Raw genomic sequence first — 15,668 nt, forward strand, 5'->3', positions numbered from 1 at the left:
AGAAAATCTAAACAACTAAGCAACAGAAAGTTTCAAAAAAAGTGTCTGATTGATTAGAATTTCTGGGGGAGAACGAGAGGGCTTTCTTTTAATAAATTAGCTGCAAAATTTGGAGGCCTTCTCCACTTTATTAGTAAACGAGACACAGAACATGCAACAAATTGGTTTGGACACAAGCTAAACAAGCAGAACCAGATGAGCGCAACATTTGCACACCAGCAAAGGAACTGTGTTCATTCAAGCATTAGAAGCAAGTCCTCTGAGGTCTAACTCTATTGCTCTATTTTATATGCTATGGCTAAGTAATAATAATTGCTCATCCCTGTAGAGGAGAATGAGCCTGAGAATTGGATAAAAACAACGCAGCTGGTCCTAGTAACGGACCCAACTCATTGCATGGGTCCTGAAAACAGGCTGTAGGCATCAAGAATGAAAGATTTGGTGCCAGTGAGGACACAGACACAGAACGCGCCTGAACTATTTTCTCACCCTGTGAATTACAGCTGGCTGTTTTGCTCCAGAAAAAGAAGTACCCTAGGTTTTTGAAGACTCACCCCTATAAGGAGTCTCAGTGAAGTTCCTATCTGATCTTGCAGAGTGATAGTCCTTTTTTGTCCTATTTTGGGAAATGAAGCTCTTGATGGATGTATTTATTCTCTGAGAAAAATTGCGACTTACTCCCTACTGGACTCAGAAGGGAAAATAACACCTATTTTCTGTGATTTGGAAGTGTGTCATCATATTTATCACAAAAAATGCTACAGTAATGCAAGGATCTGAACAAGCCTTCAGTGTCTGGACCTAGATTTGTAGCTAGATTTATTTATATTAACAAATAAACACTCTGGGTCAGATCTTTAGTTGACTTTAATCACTGTTGTTCTACATAAGTGCCTGAGAACAAACCTAACTTTGAAGGATGTATAGACTACAGAAGGCTATAGAAGGATGTAGAAATGCCACTGAAAATAAATTCTTACTTTGAAGATACTCCAAGAACAAACTCTACCACAGTGACAGCAAATCAAACAACACTTTTTAGACAACAGGCTGGTAGTTAACCATCACCTTTATGAATAGTAAAATATATCATTGGCAAGTCTGAAAACTAATACATGTTTTTCCAGACTTACTTTTTACATCCTCAACATCAAAAATATACAAAGGGCTAATGAGATTTGAAGAGTAGTTTTGAGGTTATTTTCATTTTCATTTCAACTGAAATCACGATCGTGATTATTTACTTATAAATTTGGTTATATTTTGCAACAAGAACCATGAAATATTATTCCCTGAAATAAAAAAAAAAAATATTCAGAACTGTACTTTCCAACTTCAAGTAACAATTACAACAAAGCAGAGAGTGTTTTTCTCTTTAAATAGAGCATATCCTGACTATGACAATAGACTATCCTTTAAAAAAAAAAAGAATGTTCTTCATCCTCTCCCCTCTCCTCCCACTTGTTCTACCAAAAGGCATCACTGATCCCCTCTGCGAGTAAGTATTTCACTGGCAAAGGGCCTTCCCTTGAGAATGATCTCTGGGTATTGATGTGTTTGCCAATTTAATTTAATAATACAATACATAGGTATTGTCACTGATGCTATTTTTTTCACATTGTTTCTTCTTATCCTCCTTCCATGAATATGCAATATAAGAATATGTTCAAGAACATCAGGGTTGTCTAAAGGGTTCGTTAGATTCAGTTTGACAAAACATGGGAGAAGAAAGTTATGTGCCAGTTTTGGGTCTTTGGAAAATAGTAAAGGAAAACAAAGCCAAAAGAGATCAGTTCTAGCAAAGCACAGGTAAACCCGTTAAATGAAATGATCTTTAAAGCAGCATTGAACGTATGGGCAACCTGACTGTTCAGCTGAATTGAACTCCTTTTTGTAATTTTACATTGCTTAAGTTACAAGCCTACAGCAGCAAAGTCCAGTGGTCCTAAACAATCCAAACAATTTGACAGTTCCAGCAATGAACTGTGGCCATGACCACCTAGGAAGCTTTATACGATTCTGGGCTTTTTGTTATAAGAAGCAGATGCACTGCTCTGCCGTACAGTGCATTTGTCACTTGGGAGCTGCACAAGTGCGTGACAGACTCCTCCACTCTGAGCCACTCTGGGACACGCCGGTTGCTCTGATGGTTTCCAGTGGGCAGATGTTTCTTCCCTTCTGTTATATTTTAATTTCTCAAGTGGGTGGCAAAAGCAGATGTTACCATAGATATGTGGTCCCCTCTTTCTCATATTATTCCAAAAGAAACACGATATTATACTTAGACCTTGATTCAGTCTACATAATATATAAATATATGTTTATCCACAAGCAGACATATTCAACTACATAAACATCATTTAAATACATGTGGCAACAGTACATATATATGATGTATGACAACACATATACAGACATATACAAACACATGCTTTCGTAGGGCAATATATAATTTTCTAGATGGAACCGTGTGCAAAGTATAATGTGCTAGCTGCTTCAGAATTTGTAGCATTCTGAATGGCATAATGTATCGTATGCATATAGGATCCATATGGATACATTTAGACTTTGTTCCTCAACTATTTCTCTGGAACAGATGATACAGAAGCTTATCTGGCATCACCTGTTTTCTCTTTCTCCTACAATGCCATCTCTTCATTTTATGTATGCAGGGAAAACCTAGGAAAACCCAAATGACAAGAAGGGACTGAATGCTGCCCACAGAGAACAGGCTAGACAATAAGGATATAGTAAATTTGGATAGTATAGAGAGTTGACTGCTCTCACGGAAAAGGTGGGGTTGCCCCCAGTTATGTTATCAAAGCTCTACATAGCAAATTAGTCCCCTAATTTCCTTCAGATCCCTAGTCCCCTTTCTCCTTCAGTAACTAAGCATTAGAGCTACCAAAATGTAGTGGGAGCAAAACGGAAGAACAGAGGGACATCTGGGGTGAAATAGCTAGCCTTCCCTCTGCAGATGCAGCCAGTTTCTTTCACTGCTACAACAATATATTTGGCAATATGCCACTAAATTTCTTGCGAGTGCTACTACTTCTACCTATTTTGTGTACCACTGTGTACCACCAGATGACTGATGAACCACCCACCAAACCACTAATACCCGCCACAGCACAGATATGATAAAGTGGGAAAATTCCTATAAAGTATATCCATACAAATGCAACAATTTTTCACAGTTGTCTGTCAGCAATCTTCATAATTTACTGCACCAGTCTCAAGAAAACAATAAAAGAAAAAAATCTAAGCTTGATAAAACATAGGCTATTAATTACAAAACATTTTTTGCCTTGATATGGTCCTGGCTTTCACAATGATTTTTTTTTTAATTAATAAAAGCATAAATCAAATATGCCTTACTACCACAAAACACTACAAATTACTAACAAACCTTTAAAAATGTAATAAACAGCTGCACAAGTAAAGGCACTGAAAAAGCATTAAACTTATATTATCCTCTGTATTAAGCTTAAGTCTTACCATGGTGAAATGCAGCAATTGTGATTTACTAAATGTCAACTTAAAGAATTGCTTGGGGTTTTTTTTGTTTGTTTGCTCTTTAGAGTTCAGAAATTATTCTGTGAGAGCAAGAAATAAAAATCACTCAAAGTGTTTTAAAACCAAAAAAATATCCAGGTGGACTGTCTGGCAGCTAGAAGTGAAAATTATGTATAATTCAAAGGTGGCATTTGTATTACTACTGTTATTTTACTGGAAATAATAAACCTTTTTTTTAAGAGAGACAGAAATTAAGAAAGGTGGGTCCGGTGCTTTTGTCAGTAGCATTTATTCAAAGGGAGAAAAAAAACAGAAAGACCACAGTCACTAATAGCCAACAAAAATTTTGAGAAGGGATTAAAACACAAGAACTGCATATCTCAAACATGCATGTGCTTAACTGAAGGATGAAAATGTAAAAGCAATACTCACGTTCCGAAAGCTAGGCAAATAAACACATTTTTCAGGCTGTAAAGTAGCATTTGTCATGGTGGTAAAGAACCAGACATAGTATTTAGCTACATTTTTACAGAGAACATTCCAGTCTGAGTCAGTCTGCTAGAATGACTGGAACATTATTATATTCACACTGAAAGCACTTCTATTCATTTGTGAAGTCATACATGGTTTATTTCTTTAAATCATAAAACGAATATTCCAAAGGAATTGCAATGCAATTTGCTGTCATCAACTAACCTCCCAACTGAATCAGCAACCTTTGGCATCGTTCTTTTCCAAATGGCAAAAATGACTTTAAGGTGAAATAGCAGTAAGTACAACAGCTAAAATTTCCAGTCTCATAAAACTCAGCAATAGACTAAGAGATAAGAGACTAAGAGACAACTGCCACTCTAACCATTATAGTAACTGATAACCTCTATGTAGTCATATCTTTATAAAGGTAAGGCAGAACTCTGAAATCAGTTTAATCTTGAATTTATTACATGTGCATTGAGATACTGACATTACTATCTGGAGCAGTGATACATCCAGAACGTGCTTGGGTAGAAGAAGGTGTTTGGCTATTTGGATACCATATGGCTGCAGCTTGTATACCTTAATTTTGGGAGTAACTGAAACACTTCGTCAGCATGAGTAAATAATATCTTTTCAGTCAAAGCAAACTTGCTGCATTTAGTCCAGTGCAATTATTTTCTTCTGTTGTTTAAAAATAATACTTTTTAAAATGTTAAAGTAATGCTATTCAAATAATTTTTTAAATAACATTGAGTTACATTTAAAAATATTTTTTCCTTATATCTCATTATTTAAAATTTTTCAGAGACTTTATTTTGTTCTCCGTCCTTCTCATCCTTACGTACTCACAAAATGACTTTCACATCCAATGTCATTGAGAATTTCTCAAAAATAAGGACAAAACATGTAAAACCTGTTGCTGACAGAAAGCTGGATGTCCCTGGGATTAGAATACTTTAAAGTCAATTTTTGTTCTATTGCAAGGAGCAGGCAATGAAGGTAAGAAATAGAAAGTGATTTCACAAATTCTCTCTAGTAAGCTTTTCCTTCATTAATCAGTTAAGGAATGATATTAAATCTCTCTGCTGTGTAGTTTCTTTCCCGTAATAATGAGGAGCCTGACTTTCATTACTCCAGATATCATAGATAATTCATTTGATTGTAATTGATTTTAAGCTTTACTTTTGGCTGCTACAGAATTTCCTTGATAATAAAGAATAAACTGTACATTTGTTCTGTTAAGAGGTTGATTTTGCTCAAAAAACAAGATGATATACCTTCTCATCACTTGTACAGTTTTACCAACTTAAAAAAATGGCATTCTTCAGAGGGTTTTGTCTTCAGAGGATAATATGCATATGTGTAGTTATCGGCACTGAAGCTCTTGTTTAATCAGCAGGTTCTTTAGTATTTTGGGCTTTCGTATTTTTATTTGTTCATGAGTTGTGAGTTGCAACAGTGAATAATGTAGTGCACAGCATGCTTTTGAAAGGAGCATAAAAACAATCAGAAGAATCCTCAAACCATAAAGCAAATAAAACCAATATCTTTTTAGCATGATCTTCATTACACGTTCCCTAACAAGGCTACCTTACAACGAACTTGATACTTAGCACAACAGTAACAAATGAGTTGAACAAAACAGTTCACACCTTTTGACTGCAATGATTTCTATATCCATCTTTATGTACCTATAGAACCTGCACTACTCAACTATTGCAAGTGACTGGCAGCCAGTACTGGAATTGTAACAGTCCTGTGATACTGCGCATAAGGCAACAAACCATTGTACTGAATCCAAGGCGTAGTTTCCATGTTTATCAGAGAGTTTACTAAGAAATCTATTAGAAATCTGCAGACATCTCAAGTCTCTACTGGTTTTCAAAATTCAGTTGACAGCATATTTGACTAATACTGTCTACATAAATGACAGTTTGGGAGAGTGGTTGTTGAGATTGAAGCAGCACATCTCTATCTTCATTTATTTCACTCTGATAGAATTCGGCTGTGCAAACGAGCTGAACACATGGCAGCACCTGTACATCAGCTAAGGACCTGAATCTTGTTTTTTAATGGTGAATTGTTCTAGTTGTTAATAGAAAATGCTTACACTTGTTCCTCACTTGTGTGAAAGTTCCCCTCACTGATGTTCTGATTTGAAAACACCCTACTTTTGCTTTACACTCATTACATTGCAAGGGAAAAAATTACATTCAGTAGTTTTTTGTGTATTTTTAGTAATCATGTAAAATTAATAAGATTAGTATTTATTTTAAATGGATTCTGTGGGCATTACGTGGCTGAGGTTTTATCTATTTGTGTAATTTTCCACACAGAGGTAATCTTCCACTTTACCATGTACTAAAATAAGCATCCCAAAAATCCAGCTGAAACCTTAGAATGCTTACATGAATATGAAAGTGATATAGTAGATTATTGTCAGAGGAATGTAAAAATCAAAACCTGTTTCTGGTTCTACTACAACACACTATCTCCATCTCTCTTTCCAGTCTCTTGTCTATTTAGTCCATAAGCTTTATCTGTCATTATGAGCATCATTAACGATCTGATTGTAAGTTTTGCTGTAACCACAACAGATGATATCAAGTAAAGACTACTTTGTTCAAACTAGAAGACAACTTTACATTAATAGTTACCATCTTTATTTAATATTCTTTTAAACTTAATACTCCTGAACCTCGGAAAAGAAATATCACACCATCACAAAAATGGTTAAACTATTTCCCAGTATTTCTTCACGAAAAGAGCTGAAGTTTGAACCAGTTAATACATTCCTAATTTTATTTTATGGGCATATTTATTCTGTATGGTTTTGCTTTGCTCCATTGTGATTTTAGAGAGTAACAAGTTTAAGGAAACATTGATTTACAAAATTAAGCTAATATTACCTGACATGTCTGAACTGCATATAGTTAAGTTTGTTGCAGTAATTAAATGTATTGTTTTGACTTAATCTCAACGGATTTTTGAAAACTAGTTTAAAAACTAATGATATTAATTTTTAGCAAGTTATAATCATTATTTGAGAGATGCATTTATACAAGGGCCTTTCCCAAGCCCTTTAAACACTGTTTGCTGTTGTGCCAGACTTCTAGGTTTCTGCACACCAAACTAGCCTTCAAAATCATATCGTCGATATCAGTAACTTCATTGTGATTTGTTTCACAAATCACAAAGCAAGCTAAACTAATTAACTAAGACTAACAACAAAAATTTTCATGAGCGAGGAAGTAGATATGGACGATAAGAGTTTTTTTGAAAACTGGGGAGGGGTGTGTGTGTGGAAGGAGAAAAACCCAAACCTGAATTTCTCAGATGCCAAGTCTGACTACATGGTTTTGGCAGCATTCCCACTGGGCCTGGCTGTGCTACATTGAGAGGGATGAAAGTCAAAATGACTCAGCTGAACAGATAACGAGCAAACGTTATGCACAGCATGGTTATGGGCCTGAGCTGGCCTCTCCATGCCAATTCAGTGACTGCAACTTGTTTAATTTGCATGCTAATTTGTAAGCACAGGAAAAAGTACAATTAATATATTTTTGAACTGTTGCTATGACTTCATATCTTTAGAGTACAAAATCATTGTAAATTCTCATTATTCTCAGTATTGGATTTTTACAATTTATTCCTAGTTTGGTAGAAGATTCACTGAAATAAGTATACACAAGTTGTTTTCAGAGTAAAAGTTCATATATTTGGTTCAGTTACTCAATTAACCAGGATACCTTAAGTGTTAAATCAAAGAAATACTAAGAAAAAAAAATTCCTAAGCAGCAATAAGCAAATAAGTCAACCATTTCCCGCCTCCGCCCCCTTCCTATTTTCCCATAAATCTATGCTTTTTTCTTCTAAACCTCACTGGAGGCTCTGGATGGCATTATCATATGATCTATTTTCAAGCAGTACTTTGACTTACTCACTGTACTGCTAAATGATACATAGAAATACCTAGTAATAGATAGGAACTTTAAACCCATCTAGGCAAAAGGAAACATTACTTAGTTTAATTGTGGGAGTTATTTAACTAAAAAGCCTTATCTTCTCTGAAACTAGACAGCTCTGTGAAGGGAACTTTTATTCATTTGCATATCTTAATTGTAAGAAGATAACATTTTCCTTAGATTTCACTGGGAGATGTATTATACAGTATGCAATGGATCCTCTAAATCCTCTGCATTCAGGAAACAGCACACTCTCTACTCCCATTCCTCAACTTCATTGACGCTCTTCCTCTAAGATTTTTTTCTGGTGTCAATCTTTCAAACCAGTAAGCAGCATCACTAAGGTACCAACCTAAGATATAACTATCTTTGTGGCACATTGACACCACCAGGCCTTTGATATCCGCAGAAACAGTATAACAAAAGCACTGTAAAGAATTAAATTACAGTATCCCCCCTCTCCTTCAAATAAGATTTTAATGGAATTGTAATTTCAGATAAGAATTGCCTCTTCTATTAAAAGCTGACATAATTTAGACAAGGTATCCCGAGAGACGAACTTGGTAAACTGAGAAACAAAGGATTCAATTTTGGCTATAGGATTCATTACTATAATATTTCAGTGTAATATTCACTAATTTGCCTGGCTGAAAACAGTTCCTTGAATTTAAAAAACCCAAACTAAATTTAAAGAGAGAATTCAGGTACATAGTATGACTCCTCACTTTTATAAGCTCTCCATGTCACCGGTGATAACTAAATGAGACTGAGTAAGTAGAGTTCCTCAGCCTTCTGCTAGCAGAATCACCTACCTTCTGTTAAAAAGCTGAAAATCTCCTTACTGACAAAAAAAAAAATAAATAATAATCTGCTTTAACTGCAGCATGGTTGTTTCATTGCTTGTGTTCTGTTTAAAACTATTCTTGTCTAATAACAAATGGTCATCATTAATTCCAGCAGTTATTTCAGTAATAACATAGCTTATTAGAACACTTTTCTATTTCACAGTTGGCACATTATGGGATGGAAAGCACACCTTGTAAATAGGAGAGTGGTAGAAAGCTAACCATTTTCCATTTGCCCAAAATATACACTTTTGTTACTAAAACTAAAATATCAATAGACATCACCATCATAATAATTGTTTGATATTTAAAACTATTCTCACCATTATTTCCCTCCTTTACTTCTCTTTCTTCCCATACAATCCTCTTTACGGGTCACAGTGGTTGCCTTCCCATTATGCACCATTAAGCAACGTTCCTTAAGGAACGTTTTATTCTGGCCAGGGACGTGGCCAAACCATATTTCCACCCCCATATGACCACCCACATGAAGAAGGTGGATGGTGCATTTGCAAGACCCTGTCTGAGCGGGAGCGAGCAATGGCACAGTTCAGATGGTGGCAGCTGTCAGAGACAGGCAAGCTCCTTGCAGCAGTCCTTTCTATGAGCATCTTGTGGTGAGTTTGGATGCCAAATTTCACAGAAGACCATCTCAACACAATAATTAGGGGAGGGAACATAGAAAGAAGCTGCTGGAATACTTCAGATATTTCCCCAAATTTCTAGATAAAGTATTTTACTGCTTACTCCTGATAACAGCATTTTGAAAATTTGCAACCATCTACTTTCTGCCAAAAGTGTCAATACACACTGATCACAAAGTGATGATATAGGTATTCCATATTCTAGCAAGTCATGATGTGACATATCATCTCTACACACACAGATACACTACATGTTTATATACATTTTTTTTTATTTTTCCCATCCATCCAGAACACCAAATCTGCCAGTAAACTCACATTCTCTCAGTCTCCTATAATATTATGAAGTTGTAAACACGTTTTTCTGATGTTTTCCAAGGACAAGATTTGTTGTGGATGGGAAAGATACGCACAAAAATCTTTACTAATTGAGTGGAAGGAGAGAAGGTAGAAAAAGTAGCTAAAAGATAATTTCTCCATACAGTTTAAGATTCTTGATTCCTGGAAAGTTTATAACATAAAAATGCAGCTTTTCTTCTCTTTTCAAGATTTGAGATGGGAAAGGTACCAAAAGCTCTAGCCAGTTTAGCAACTTCTGTCTTCTAACATACCTTACTATTTAGTAAAGAAGTTATTATATAGGACAATTTTTATGTTGCACTCTCCTCCTGGTTTCTGCACATTAGAAATTGCTGCGAAGTGCACTCAAGTTCCTTCCTAGTGACAGAAGCAGGAAAATAGCATGAAGTAAGTGCATGCTGTTTCCTACATTTTCACTAAAAGTTCAGGGCACACACAAAAAATAATCCTTTCTGAAGAAAATAACAGGAGAAAGAAAGAGAAAAAGAACATCGAAGATTTAACAAAAAGTAACGACAATAAAGACATCATAATCATAAACATATAAATACTAACATTTTACAGAATAGCATTTCATGAGGATCTGTATTGATTCATGCCAAAGAAAAAAGCATAGATTTATGGGAAAATAGGAAGGGGGCGGAGGTGGGAAATGGTTGACTTATTTGCTTATTGCTGCTTAGGAATTTTTTTTTTCTTAGTATTTCTTTGATTTAACACTTAAGGTATCCTGGTTAATTGAGTAACTGAACCAAATATATGAACTTTTACTCTGAAAACAACTTGTGTATACTTATTTCAGTGAATCTTCTACCAAATGATGATTACGTTTCCTACATTTTCACTAAAAGTTCAGGGCACACACAAAAAATAATCCTTTCTGAAGAAAATAACAGGAGAAAGAAAGAGAAAAAGAACATCGAAGATTTAACAAAAAGTAAAGACAATAAAGAGATCATAATCAGACCTGAGAAGAGCTGTTATATTTTTCTTTAAGTCATAAGTTACATCTTTTTGGTCCAAAGACCATAATCATCTTATATGGCTGTCAAGTAAATCCAAAGTCCTAACACGCTTATGCTACTGTTTTGTGAGCCTTGCAGACTGGGCCTATTCTGTGGAAAGCTGCAAAACTGGTTGCCTTTGTTTGCCATGAAAGTCACTTTCCTTCAGATATAGGCAGCAGTTAAACCAAGTGGTACCAGCAGCAGCTTGCCTGAATCACAGTGCAGGGCAGTTACACAGGAGTCAGCTGGTACTCTGATGACAAATAAAAGGGAAAAGCACTGCTTTGGTGAAGTGGAACCTCTCCTGAGTTAAAAGCATGTCTGAAAGTTACAGAAATGACAGAAATAGACAAAACCATCAGGAAATAGACAAGAAATGGGCTGACAGCCATTCCCTGTCAGATCCAGTCCCATCACAAAATATCACAAAAGAGAAGCATTCTGTTGGGAATTATCTCCAATTGCCATGTGCGCTGCTCTGGTCTCAAGTTTGAGATGCAGACTGAAAATTTACATAAGTAGAGGGAATATTAACATTTTACAGAATCTTATAATATAAATATTATATAATATATATTATTATATATTATATTATCTTCTGTACATAACTCTGTATATAATAATATTATATTATATAATATAAATATTAACATTTTACAGAATAGCGTTTCATAAGGATCTGTATTGATTCATGCCAAAGATCCTATACAGAATCATAACCGTATCCTCAATATACCAAGTTAATTCTCCCAGTAATACAAACATTTTTTTTAAATGTTTTTAAGCCCTTTTCCCAATTTAAATCACCTAATCTTTCCAGTGTACAGTTATATCCCAGGGAACTCTTAACAATGCACTTTTTGTAAAGCAGTTCCTAGTTAAAAAAGCATGACTCCAGTTCAATAAATTACTTGTGTATTGCTGTACAAATGGTAACCTTATGCTGTTCCCATATAGCATAAATTCAGTAAAACCCTGTTATTCTGCAATGTCCTTCCTGCATTTCCAGACTTATTTTTAATTTTATGTGTTTGATAAACTGATACAGAATTGTTTTATGTCATAGATACTCATAACTTGAAAAGAGAAGTGGTAATTACAAATTGGTTTGACTTACTATAGAACAGAAGCAGTCCATCACTAATTGACATCTTACCAGTGGCCTGAAATTGCTAATTGACTGGTAAGGCACTAATTTGTTAACCTAACTCATTAGGTAGGAAACTCTTGGCTAGGAAATCATCCATTTGGAAAAGGTCAGGTGCTTTATTTTTTATCATTACATTTTAACTGCTTATTTGTATGTCAAAATGAATGTCAAAGACAGGTTATTCTTAATGCACTTTCTGGCAAAAATATTTACTACAGCACCACAGTTCTCAAAAAATGAAAAAGAATATCACGTACTATCAGATACTCCTACAAGCAAGAACAGCTATGACCTCACTTAACTTCCCAGACTAGGACGAAAGTCATCGTATCTCTTTTATTCAAAATCAAGAGGGAAAGATTTCTCACTACAGCCTTTCTTGCTTCCAAGTTATAAACAGATAAACTCTGCTGCTTTAATTCCACAGGCTTCAAATAACAGTCAGTGGACTCTACCCCTAATGAAAATGGAGAATTAAAAGAGTTTTCAAAAGCCTTAATTAGCAAGTCAAATGAAAAAAGTTCATTAAATTCTGATTCTGCAGCTTCTAGACAGAGCATGTTCACTCAGTGTAAACCTGGAAAGAAAAGATGCCAAAACACCTCAATCTGTGGCAGCTTTGAAAAAACTCAAACTTCCAATAAAAACGAGCACTTTCTCTTGTCAGCATCTTGCAGCACAGGGAACAAGTTGTACAAACCAGAAGCATCAGGAGAGTAAATTTTGGTACTCCCTTCTCCTTTTTACATTCCAGAAGATGTACATTCCGACGTTCTCTCCCTCAGCAGGAGACACTGCTACAAAAATTACCTAAATGCTTCTCAACTCCTTTTATCAAAATTATGAGATGATCTAGATAAATATTTTCAGTCAGTTATTTCCATGCCTTAAAAAATAAACTGGTCTTATCATTTAGGCGTGCATCAAAAGATTACATCAAACAGTTGAGAAGAATACATATGAGATTTTTCAACAAAGGATGCAAAACACAAGGAGGAATTAGAATCAGTACGAAGCACATCACTGAAATTCCCGAGAAAAGTAATACCTATAGCAACCGATTACTAATCTTTTACTTAGCTGTTTTCCACTAACGTCATTCACACCAGCAGCAGTAGTGAAAGACCTCTTTCTCCCAACCAAACTAAGCTGCTGCTTTAAATCTAGGATTTTGTCTGGTGTTATACAGGAAACTCCTTCTTTTTGGTGCATATTCCCTGAGACAAGTACACAAGGGTTTCAGTTACCACACAAGAAACTCAAACTAATTTTTCATTCAGCTATTTACAAACAATCATGCAGAAAAAGCTTTTTTTTCATTATATACTTTGTCTAGAGTGTAAAAAACACTTTGCTTGGCCTAACTACTAGGAGGACGTTCACCTATCTACTCTCTGTGGAGCCACAGCTCTGGAAGACAAACATCTGCCAAAATTATGTAAAAATATAAACTTTCATATCAGGGATAACCAAAGGAAAGTAAAAAGCATTCATGCATTACTACTTACCTTTGGCTTCCTGTGCTGGGAGTAGATGCTCCCTCAAAGACACCAAGACATGCTCCTCCTTCGATGCTCCTCACCTCCTCACCCTTTATTTGCAAGATGCTTCAAAACCCAGTACTTGAACTTAGCTGCTGGAGGGTTTGCAGTACTGCTGTTGGCTGAGATCCTCCTTCAAAGATTACTCTAGAGAGAAGAAAAAGACAAATAGGCATCATCATCCCTTCATACTCCATATGATTCACTGTTTACAGCTATTGCTTATTGAAATCCCAAGAGATTCATGCACTGCCCTAATGAAATTTAAGGTGTCCTCATTTCAGTAAAGACTTGAGCTTTGAAGAGCTGGGTGCAATTAGTTTAATACAGCCATCCCATAGCCCAGACCCCATACCACCCTACTCTGCAAAGTTGCTATGACTACATTTAGTAATCAAATTACCAGGCTATGCCTGTCCATACCAAACAGCAAATATTCCAGCCTCCAAACTTCTTCCGCTAGGAGACCAGTTAAATGCAGAACTTCATTTCAAGCACAATTTTAAATCCCCACAGTGGAGCCAGGTTGCCAGCAGATGCTTCTCAGGGCTGGCACATGACGACCAGAAGCTATTTTTCCAAATTCAGCGTTAGAGAGGAGGCCAGAAGAGATGGACATAAGGACAAAAGGATGGCTGAGAGTACAGTACCATGACCTCACTTCACATGGGGAGATTGCATGCACAGAGCACAATTATGCCTGCCTGTCAGTCAGCCAGCCAGCCAGCATGTTTTACTTTGAGCAGCCACGCTAAGAGCCTCTGCTCTCAAAAACTACAGTCTGTTTTAGAAATACAGGAAATACTGAGAAAACAGATAATAACAAAAAAAACTTTTGAAAACAAAGCTCCCTCTACCTACATACTGTCTCTGCTCCTCCTTTTACCCTCTTCTACCAACTTTCAAAAGCATCTCCCAGACAGTTCTCAACAAACTGTGAGAGAAATTGCCTCCCCTCGCCTCCACAAGATGGCCGCCGCTCTCCTCACCACCACAAGATGGCTGCCACCTCCCCCGCACCTGTGCCACCACACCCCTCCTGCCCCAGCAGGTGGCCCAGGAGGGAGCAAGGGCTCACAGGCCACTGTGGGGCCTCAGCTCTCTCTTCTCTGAGACTCCATCATCCATCCATGTTCTGGCATCTTTGTCGACCCCACTACTCTACCCCACTACTATTAGCGGGGTCTCCAGGTGTGTGTCTGACAGCTCCTGCCTTCAAAGGGGCACAGAGGTCAGTCCTGCTTTGTGCCTCTGAAACTGCACCACATGCACACTGGTTATGGATATTATCTTGTTTCCTGTGGTTTAATATGTGAAATGTGTGAGTAGCGTTGGTGACTTTTTTTATCACTCAGAGGAGCCTGCTGGTTGAACAGAGACCCTGAGACCTATCAAAATGCTTTGGGGAATTGTATGGGCAAAAGCGTAGAGACAGGAGGCGAGGGCAAGTAAAGCCAGCCCTGTCCTGGGTTCAGCTTTTCAGAGGCCTCTGACAGCCTCCCGGGGCAGGCCTGAACGCAACCCAGCATTCGGAAACCACCATGGCAGCAGCTCACCGTGGCCACAGGCCCACAGGGAGAACCAGCCTGCAAGCAGAGAAAGAAAAGCTTGGCTTTTGGCTTTGCCAAAGCGGACAGGGGAGGAGTGCGTCTCCTCCCAGGCACAGTGCAAATGGTAGCTGTGGGGCAGCAAAAAATACACTTGATCAAGTGTGAGCACCCAGCTCCGTGTGAATAGCCCAAAAGCCGGTACCAAGAGGAGCTCAGTCTGACTTCAGCAGGTTGAGGTCTTTCTCTTAACAGCTCATGACATTTGGAGCTGGGAGCGACTGTGGATGTCTCGCTGTGGCAATTTAATATGTTGTCCAGGGTTTTTTTGGCACACCCTCTGATTGAATACTGTCACAGGAAATACATAGCAAGAGCGCTGTATTCTTTTCATAGGCAGAAATAATGATAGCTCTTTGAAAAAACTATGAGAAAAGTTAGCTATACACTTCTATTTTACACCTTAAAGTATTAGTAAGCAACAGAAATCCTGAGTGGTAGGAAATTTGAAGAATTTTTTTTCTCTTATGTTCTTCAGTAATTTTACAAGCTATTTTTCCATGCTTTAGAGTATGAGTTTTATTCAATTATCTAATCCATGTTTAGTAATTAATAA

This window comes from Larus michahellis, chromosome 6 (genome assembly GCF_964199755.1).
Source record: "Larus michahellis chromosome 6, bLarMic1.1, whole genome shotgun sequence".
NCBI classification, from domain to species: Eukaryota; Metazoa; Chordata; class Aves; order Charadriiformes; family Laridae; genus Larus; species Larus michahellis.